The sequence below is a fragment of the Camellia sinensis genome, chromosome 2 (assembly GCF_055761805.1).
Source record: "Camellia sinensis isolate YWXY chromosome 2, ASM5576180v1, whole genome shotgun sequence".
Lineage (NCBI taxonomy): Eukaryota > Viridiplantae > Streptophyta > Magnoliopsida > Ericales > Theaceae > Camellia > Camellia sinensis.
This window is the reverse complement of record NC_138962.1, coordinates 67,650,484-67,660,553: the sequence shown is the minus strand read 5'-3', so window position 1 is coordinate 67,660,553 and position 10,070 is coordinate 67,650,484.

Below are 10,070 nucleotides of genomic sequence, written 5' to 3'. Positions count from 1 at the left end.
GCTCATCTCCATACATGTGTATGGAGGGATAAATACAAGCCTTTAGCTTTATTTTCTATATAAGGGGAGGTCTCTCCCCCATTTTGAGAGGTTACACAATTTGGAGCAAATTTCTCTCTCTCTCTCTCTCTCTCTTCTTGTTTTATGCTTGAAAGTGAGAAGTCTCTACACTTTTACACTAAGACCCTTAACCAAACATTTTCATCTTGGAGCTGAGGTTCTTTGAGGCTTGGTTTGAGCTTCTAAGGGTGGTTTAAGCTCAAAATTGTGATTGATTTTGTGCTGTGCTTCAACAGGTAAGGGACTCGCTTTGTAGACTTTGTTTTAATCAATTGCTTGGCTATCTTTTTACACTATTTTGACCTGGTTTTTCAACCATAAAAAAATCTATTTTTAAGGTTTCAAAATGGTGGTTTAAGTTTTGGTGAGTTAGGGGGTTGTTTCCTTTTTTTGCTCTTTGGCTTGTGAAGCCTTTTGTGCCATTTCTTACCACCTTTAAATCCAATTTTTTGGGCCTTTAAACCACTGAAATTCAGAGTTGTTTTAGTGGTAAAAGGTATGTTTTGAAGTCCAAAAATGGAGGGGTTAGCCTCCCCTCCTTGTGTCTTGCTTCCATGCCTGGTTAGCTTCATATATTAGCTTGATTTTGTAGCGTGTGTTAGCTTAGGTCAAGCATGTTTTAGGCTCTTTTTTTGCATGTTTCAACTCTATTTTGGGTTAGTTGGAGCATTTGTTGCTTGTTTTTGTACTTGTAGTGCAATTGTGCTTACTAGTCTAGCATGCCTAATGGTTTAGCCTATTTTGAATTGCATGGCTATAGTGTAATGGTCTTCTCTAGCTCATTGTTTTGAGGCTTTAAGCATGAAGTGTTTGAGTGGCTTACATGTTATAGCATCATTTTACATATGATTTCAATGTATATAGCTCTGTCATACTCTCACTTATTTCACTCTTTCATTGTTTTTTAGAGTTGTGTTTTGAGTCTTGTTTGCAAGCTAACATGTCAGCATGTTTTTCTAGCCTTTTGTGTCTCAATCTCAGCATGTTTTAGCCACTGTTTTGGCATGTTTTAACTCTGTTTTGAGCTGGTTTGGTCAGTTGAGCTTTGTGTTGCGTGCTTATAGTGTTATGATCTTCACTAACTCAATGCTTTAGCCTCTTAGCATGACTTGTATGTGTTGCTTGCATGATTTAGTGTCTTTTTGCATGCCATTTCAGTACTCAAATATTTGCAACCTCCCTCTATTCTTCACTTTTTACTTTGCTTTGAAAGTGGCCTTGAGCCCCTTGTTGGCTTGAGTGTGAAATTGAGGCTCTCATGCCTAATGGTTTTAATCCTCTCTTGAGGGTTTCTACTAACCAACAGCATGAGGCCTCTTTCATGCTCAAGGTACTTGTGGCTTAGGCCCTCTTTCCAATTAGAGGACTCTCACTTTGGACTTAATCGGTTAAAGGATTAATCGGTAATGTAAAATGTGTAAATAAAATGAACCAAGTAAAACTTGAACAAGATAAGCATGTTGTGTTGCATTGCATGTGTTTGGATCGGACGTTAATCCAAATACAAGAAAAATGGGACGTTTTATACTCAAAGTGATGAAATGTGCCACTTTTCTTGGTCACCGACACCCTTGATCATGCGTGATAGGGTGGTGGTCCTTCGAGTCTTATTTGTGTATTCATTAAGCTTGTACAAACTTGGTTTTCTAGCCATTATGCATTGAAAATGCTTGGTTGATGGCCTGAGAACCAAGAGCTACACTCCTTTGAGCTTGAGAAATGATAAGGAGTGTAGCAGTACACACATTCCTTGAAAATGCTTTGTTTTTCCTCTGTTGCTCTCTGTTGCAGCAAAAACAGAAGTCCAGAAAATGGGGGTGGCCGACCGGCCACTTCAAGTAGCCAACCAGCCACTTAAACTAGTCGACCGGCCATTTAAGATGGCCGACAGCCACTTTTTCTGGCCGACCGACCACCAGTGAATTTTGTGCAAATGTGTTCCTGTGTTGGAGTAGAGGCAATCTGGAAGTTAGTGCAATTTTTCAAGATCAAATGAGTGCAAACAGAGGCATCCGATGGCAAGGCAAGAGCATTTTCAGGAGGAAGTAACCGAGCATGCATGCATCCCTCGTCCATCGAGGCTGTTTAAATCGCTTTACTAGTTAGTTAGCATAGCTAATTCAATTCAAGTGTTGTACTTAATTAGCTTAATGTAGCTAGTTATTCAATTGTGTTGTAATAATTAGTTAACTAGAATAGTTAATTAGTTTCGTTTTGTAATAATTAGCTTAGCTTAGTCTAGCTTAGCTTATTTATTTGGACCCTCCTTCACGAGGGCGTAATGTTGTAATAAGCGTACGTGTGTGTGTGCTGTCTTCTAACCCCACTTCTTTCTCCCTTTTATTTATCCGCTTTCGATGGTTAGATTAGGGACATGTTTCGATTAGCATACCTTATGCTTGCATGTTTGCATCATTCATTTGTCTTGCATGCACCGAGGCTCGGCGCATCATTCAAAATACATTGTCAATTCAATACTTATTTGAATACGTGTTTCAAAGCATGTTATCAAATTGTTGCATTCATATGCTATCTTAGTAGCCGAGCCTGTTTAGTTGCATTATTGCATGTGTTGCATTAGGCATCTAGCATAGTTAGGATCATGCATATTTCTAATTAGCTTTTGTTTTGGCTTGGAGTACACTGTAACTTTTACACTTTAGCATACTTGCATGAGTGTGAGTGTTGCGATGATAGCATGCTTGCCATGAGGCTATTTGCATAAATGATTAACTGCATGAATGCCTGTGGATGAAGGCTTGGTTGCTTGAATTGGAACAATTCGATAAATGTGTGTTTGAAGCCCACTTTGCAAAGTGGCAAAATCATGTTTTGAGCCCACCTGAGGGTGGAAAATTCGCGTTTTAGCCCACCTGAGGGTGGCAATTTCAAACCATTTTCGAAAGCAAACATGAGTTGAATTCGTTCCAATTCTCATGATTTAGTCTATACTTGTATGTATTCGTCACATAGTAAAGTTAGCTAATAACCGGAATAAGAACACATGTGTTTATAAAACAACATATCATGCTTAGTAGAGGCCGATCCTTTGATCGGGCGAGCAGGGGTGCTCATTTCAGGACCTTCCTCTCTCGTACCCAAGTTCTTGAGCCGAGACAACTTTGGTGATGACGGACACATGGCCTTTGGCACGAGTCAGGGTTTCCTAAATTTCCCAAAAACACAATATTTAGGTGGCGACTCTGTAATCTGGCAAAGCAGTCCAGTTTTGGCATTATGTGATTCAAAATCGATTTTCCAAAATGATTTGCCGGATTGGACTTTTTGGTGTTTATCTGTCTTATAGTGCACTTTGTGAGATTAGATTCAGAACCGTGATAGGAGTCCAAACTGTAGGACCAATTCATGCTCTCCGAAAGGGTGCACGAAGAAAGTCAAGCCTACAATTTCTGGCGACTCTGTTGGGGATTTAGAGAACTTGACTCAAACTCATGATATGTTGTTTTATTTACACTTATGTGTTTCCTTGCATTGCATTTGCATTGGTGCGCTTAAGTCACAGTGTTTGCCATCTGCTATTCCTGAGCAGTTTGCTGGGGGCTTGCTTGGAAAAGTGTGCCATAAGGCTGATCGATTACGAGCTTTGCCACGATGGGAACACAAACCTTGTATCTGGACTATCGTCGTACCGTTTGATCCTCCTTTCACTTCTCAGTGTTAGAAGTGAGAGGTATATTAGGTGGTCTTGCTGAGGCACCTTTTTGACCAATTGATCTAGTTGCATATCGGAAGCCATAGAGACTGTTCCAACTAGGATATGTTTCTCACCCGAATGCAGGATTGTTTGAAACCGCATGTACGCATAATGAGTCCCTAGTTCCTGACAAAATTAGGACAGGGTAACCTTACCCCAGCATAGGGGTGTCAGTTGCAAGTCTAGGTATCAGTTTGAGGTTATCAGTTTTGAGGCAGAAATTTGGGGGCAGAAATCAGTGTTTGAGTACAGATTGTCCAGCTTATGATTTTCAACTGTGTGTTGTCCTTGTCTAAGCCAAGATGCTGTACGTTTGCTGACTGTTGTTTCCTTTTTTGCTTTATTTTCTTTTTACAAGGTAGTATTTCACAATTGCTTCCGACGAGGCAGTTTCCCCCCAAGCAATCTGGACCAGAGTCAGGAGGATTTACCGATCTGAGGATCTTATTGGAGGACAACCAGTGTTTGCTTCGCTACCCCCGATTACGAGACAGAGGACAGTCAGGCATAGATAACCGGTTTAATAGTCGCCAATTCAGCGGTCACTATCTACGTCACCTGTGCGTAGTTAGGCCTAGTTTTCTGCTTCCACCTCAGAAAGAGAGTACACACCAGTTCTGATAGATTAGCACCCCTCAGAGAGTGTGGAGGCTATGATGCGCCAACTTCAACAGACCATCGAGACCACGCAGCGGGATGCTGCTCGCTAAGCGAAAGTTACCGCTCGCCAAACAGAGGTCACAACCCAGCAGGCTGAACTAATTGCTAGGGTTCAATAGCAACAGCAACAGCAACAGCAACAACAATCGCAGCAGGCAACAACTTCTGCATCCCATCCACCTCCTGTAGATATTCCAATACCCAGAGCTCCTGCTCCCACAGCTAATGTCTAGGAAAATGAGGACATCCCAGTGGATCCGATTCCATCCCAGACTTCCAAAGCACCGGCCTACCCAACGGAGGCCCCCTTTGAGTTCGAGGTCGACCCTACTGTTCTAAAAGTGAGTAAGCTTGAGAAGCTTTTTAAGAGGGCTCAGGGTGTCAACTCGATCCCAGATATAGAGGACGGCTATACAGATTCGGCGGTGACATTGCCGGACAGATCTAAAATGCCTCATATAGACCTCTTCGACGGCTCGGGGTGATCCCATGGTCCATTTGCGGTTGTTTTCAGATATTTTGCGGCCGATGGGCCTGATTAGATTGTAGAAGCTATCCCTCTTTGGCCGGACCTTGTAGGGTATCGCGGCTATTTGGTATGCTAAACTGGAGGATTCTGTGAAGAGAAGCTAGGAACAGATGGCTGAGGCCTTTGTCGCCCAATATTCTTATAACACTCAAATCGAGGTCACAACTTGCGATCTCGAGGCTACTCAACAAGAGCCAAATGAAGGCTTCTCTGACTTCGTCACTCGGTGGAGGGCCAAGGCCTCTATGATGACCACCAGGCCAGCTGAGAAGGACTAGATAAGAATGGCCATTCGTAATTTGCAACCGAAGCTACTACAAAAGATGATAGTCCTATCCCTACCTACATTTGTTGACCTTCATGAGATAGGGGTACAGATAGAGGATACGATGAAACAAGGTCTGATTGACCATGAAAAAGAGCAGCCCAAGAGGGCCTTTACACGTAGTTCAAATGCGGCTACGAGTAATAATGTAGTTGCAAGGACCTCTGATGTTGGTATGGTCACCACCACACCGAAAACAGCCACCCCTTTTGCTGGTACATCCAGAACTACCCCACAACCTGCAAAGTACCCACCCCGGGGCCAGAGGGTTTTCACCCCACTCTACATGTCTCTATCTAAAGCCTTGGGGGTCCTGATCAGAAAGGGACATCTGAAGCCCCTGGAGCCACGCCCATTGCCTAATCCCCTCCTTCTTACACACAACCCGGCCAAGTATTGCACCTTCCACCAGCAGCATGGTCATGACACCGACCTATGCTTTAGACTCCGTCATGAGATTCAGGATCTCATTGACAACAAAGTGATAGTGTCTCCTGAGAAGCCTAACGTCATTACAAATCCATTCCCACCACATAACCAACCCCCTCCTCCACCCAGGCAAGTAAACCTTATCCAAACAATGGCCGTCCCATACGACCCCAACATATACATCACTCCCTCCCACCTGCCTAAGCCGGCGTTGTTCATCTCAGAAAGCACAGACTTGTGCATGATGAGCGCGTCCATATCCCAACCCGAACCCATGGTAGTGGCTATGATGGAAGAAGGTATGCCTAAGGGCTCCATGAGCTTGACTGAAGAAGAGTACAACCCTTGCTGTTACATTGTGCCAACTAGCCAGGCCAGACCAAAAGTGAAATTGCCGAAGGGAATGAAGGTTAATGTAGTCTGGGAGGACGGGCCAAGCCAGGGGCTAGATGACTTAGCTGAGCATGAGGAGGACATCAGTAATCTGCAGTTCTTTGATGAACAGGATCTGGGAAATGTACAGATCGGCTGGTTTCATATGAATGGATCAATGGATAATACAGGGTGGCTTAGTGATGAGCTGGATGTTGATGAGGGGTCTCAACCAAAGCAGGGACAGCTGGAAACAAGAACGTCTGCAACGGCCAGAACAGTCGACAACAAGGGGAAGTTGCCAGAGAGCACCAGTATTAAGAATTTTGCTCAAGAATTGGGCTCAAGAATTGGGTAGCTTGTGCACAGCCGATACAGAACAGGAGGCCGCACTGAAGCGGTTCGACCAGGAAAGAACTGAGACTGATCAGACGGGTAGAAAAGCCAGAGGCCTCTCGAGGACTTTGTGTTGTGAACACAAGAATGATTACAGTAGAACTGGACAGTTGTTTGTCAATTGTCGAGGGAATGTGATGGGAAGATGAAGACTTGCATCTTGCCCATACGGATAAGGATTGGGGACAGAATTTACCAGATGATACATGGTATACCGAGGAAGTTGATCACATGACTCGGAGTGGGCGGTACTTTAAGCCCCCGCACCTGGACCAACCAGAAGCATCAGGGAAGGATAAGGAAGCTGAGAAACAGAAAGATAAACTGTTGGAAGAAGAAGCTGTACTGAAGCAGTTGAAAAAGATTCAGGCGAACATCTCCATCTGGGGTTTGCTCATGGCTTCACGGGTGCATAGACAAGCCGTCCTATCAGCAATGGATAAGGCTAAGCTCTCTATTGACACAACCCCTGAGCAGTTAGTGGGACTGGTTTTCCCGAGTGGCGCTTCATCGACTTTGACGTTCACAGATAAGGAATTGCCACTTGAAGGCTCTGAGCACAACAAGCCACTGTGCATCTCTATGGAATGTAAAGAAAAGTGGATACCAGTTGTCTTCTTGATACCAGGTTTACAATTAATGTGTGTCCGTCACGCACAGCCTATGCTATCGGTTTGAAACCCGCAAACTTTGCACCAATGGACCAGGTGATTCGGGCTTATGACAATACAAGTCGGGAAGTGATAGGGACAGTGTGGATCAGAACTCAGGTTGGCTCGGCAAAACAAGACATTGAATTCCACGTCCTGGATGTTCCAGTCACCTTTAATTTACTCATTCGACGGTCGTGGCTGCACCAAGTAAGAGCTGTCTCTTCCACTCTACATCAGATGTTGAAGTACCCCCATGGAAAGGGGGTAGCTGTTGTTTTTAGGAACTCTTCCATACATCTGCCACCGGAGGTTACTACACCGGTCTTGGAAATTGTACACGGCGAGGAGGATGTCTTTTTGTCTGGGTTCACCTTGGCCGAGGCCAGGGTAGTACAAGATATTCTGGTTGTTGATGAGGGATTATATGTTAGTGCTCAATTCGTCTACCTCATGAATAAGCTGCAACATGTACCCGAAATGGGATTGGGAAGGAGCGATCGGAAGGGCATCGCTGCATTGGCTGAAGTGCCACACAACCCTTATACCTTTGGTCTAGGTTACACACCTACCAAAGAGGATTAGGTAAGAAAGGGAAAGGAAATGGCAGGAAGGGCCAAGGCTAAACAAACTAGAAAGCACTTGGTGCATAGACCTATTCAAGGAACCCTGAACGGCCTCTTTGTCCGGGAGGGGGAAGATTTTCCATTCTGCGACTTTCCTGAGCCATGGCTGAATTCTGAAAAGCGGCGTTTGCCCGGGTTTGAGATCTTTTTCGACCTACAGTTGCAAGGGGATGAAGTTGTGGAAGAGTAGACTGACCTACCGGCTGAGGCTAAATAGTGTATAGAGGATGAGTCCGATGGCATAGAACTTGAGATAGGAGCAGCGCTGGCTTGTCTCCTCTTGGATCCTTAGATCACACCAGAGAGCTTGGGGGATGACTTCTCTGTTTCTATGATTGGGGATCAATCGGCTATGGGCCCTTCTTCCGGCATTCTGGATGCATCTATCACATCCTCCCTCGTTTGGCAGTTCGAAGAGGGCTTTTTGTCCAGCAGTTTTGAATCAGGTAGTGAACCGGAATCTGATTCCACAGAGTCTGTGGAGTCGGAATCAGATTCTAGTTCTTCTGAGTCAGAGTCTAGTATTCGTGGGGTTGATAACCTGGATGCCGTTGTTTTGTCCAGGTCATCTTTTTCCTTTTCTTTTGAGTCGGTTGTAACCGATGAATTGGACGAACTGGAAGTTGTGAATGAGAATGGTACCACTGCTATTTTTGAGCACTTTTCTGTGCCACTTATGTATTGCATTAATCAGGACTTTCAAAACTTTGATAAAAACGACAAGGAAGAAATTCCTCCGATTTTGAAACATTTGATTGATCGAGAGGATGAGAGGTTTGTAAAACCCCTTATTAATGAAATCACTTTAATTAATGTTGGTACTGAGAAGGATCCGCGTCTGGTCCAGATCGGGTCCACGTTGTCTTCAGAGGAACGCGAGCGCTTAGTCACTTTATTAAAAGATTTCAAAGATATTTTCGCGTGGTCCTACGAAGACATGCCTGGAATCGATCCTGAGATTGCACAGCACTGGATCCCTCTTGACCTTGAGGCCCGATCCGTCAAGCAGAAGATTCGGAGAATACACCCGGATTGGGCTCTGAAAATCAAGGAAGAGGTCACCAAGTAGATAGATATAGGGTTCTTGCTAGTATCGGAGTATCCTACTTGGTTGGCCAACATTGTTCTGGTGCCGAAGAAAGATGACAGAATTCGGGTGTGTGTGGATTTCAGAGATCTGAACAAAGCTAGTCTGAAGGATGACTTTCCTCTATCGCACATCGACAAATTAGTGGACTTCACGTCAAGGCATGCGTTGCTCTCATTTATGGATGGGTTTTTCGGGTACAGCCAGATCTTGATGGCGCTCAAAGATTGGGAGAAGACTGCCTTCACCACGCCGTGGGGAGCCTATTGCGATAGGGTGATGCCTATTCGGTTTGAAGAATACTGGAGCTACTTATCAACGAGCTGCAACTACGATCTTGCATGATATGATCCACAAAGAGGTTGAGGTGTATGTGGATGACATGATTGTCAAGTCCAAGGAAAGAGAAGGCCACTACACCGCCTTGAAGAAATTTTTCCAATGGATCAGAGAATATCAGTTGTGACTGAATCCTCAGAAATGTACTTTTGGCGTCGTCGCAGGGAAAATGCTAGGATTCTTGATTACACAAAGGGGCATTGAGGTTGATCCTTCCAAGATTAAGGCCATCTTAGAAATGCCACCACCAAGGACTGAAAAGGAGGTGCGCGACTTTCTAGATAAAATACAATTCATAAGACGGTTTATTGCAAAATTAACCTTGACTTGTGAACCACTATTTGGTCTCCTGAAGAAAGGAAAGAAATTCCAATGGGATGACCGATGCCAGGTTGCTTTTGAGTAGATCAAGCAGTATCTACAAAACCCACCCGTGCTGTCGCCGCCAAAGCTGAGGAAACCATTGATTTTGTAACTGTCAGTAACCGACACGATAATGGGCTGCATGCTTGCATAGGAATCTGAGGATAAAGTGGAGAAGGCCATCTATTACCTGAGCAAGAAGATGCTGGAATTTGAGACCCGTTACGCTCCGCTGGAGAAGGCTTGCTTGGCTTTGGTATGGGCTATCAGGAAGTTAAGGCACTACCTGTTAGCTTACTCTGTAATTCTGGTTTTGAGATTAGATCCCATCAAATATCTCTTTGAGAAACCAACGCTTACGGGTAGGCTAGCCCGTTGGTTGCTTCTTCTCTCCGAATTTGATTTGAAGTATATGACTCGCAAGTTTCTGAAGGGGAGAGTGGTAGCAGAGTTCCTAGCTAGTCACCCAATGGAAGGAGACGAAGTAATAGTGTATCTGTTCTCAGATGAGGCTATTCT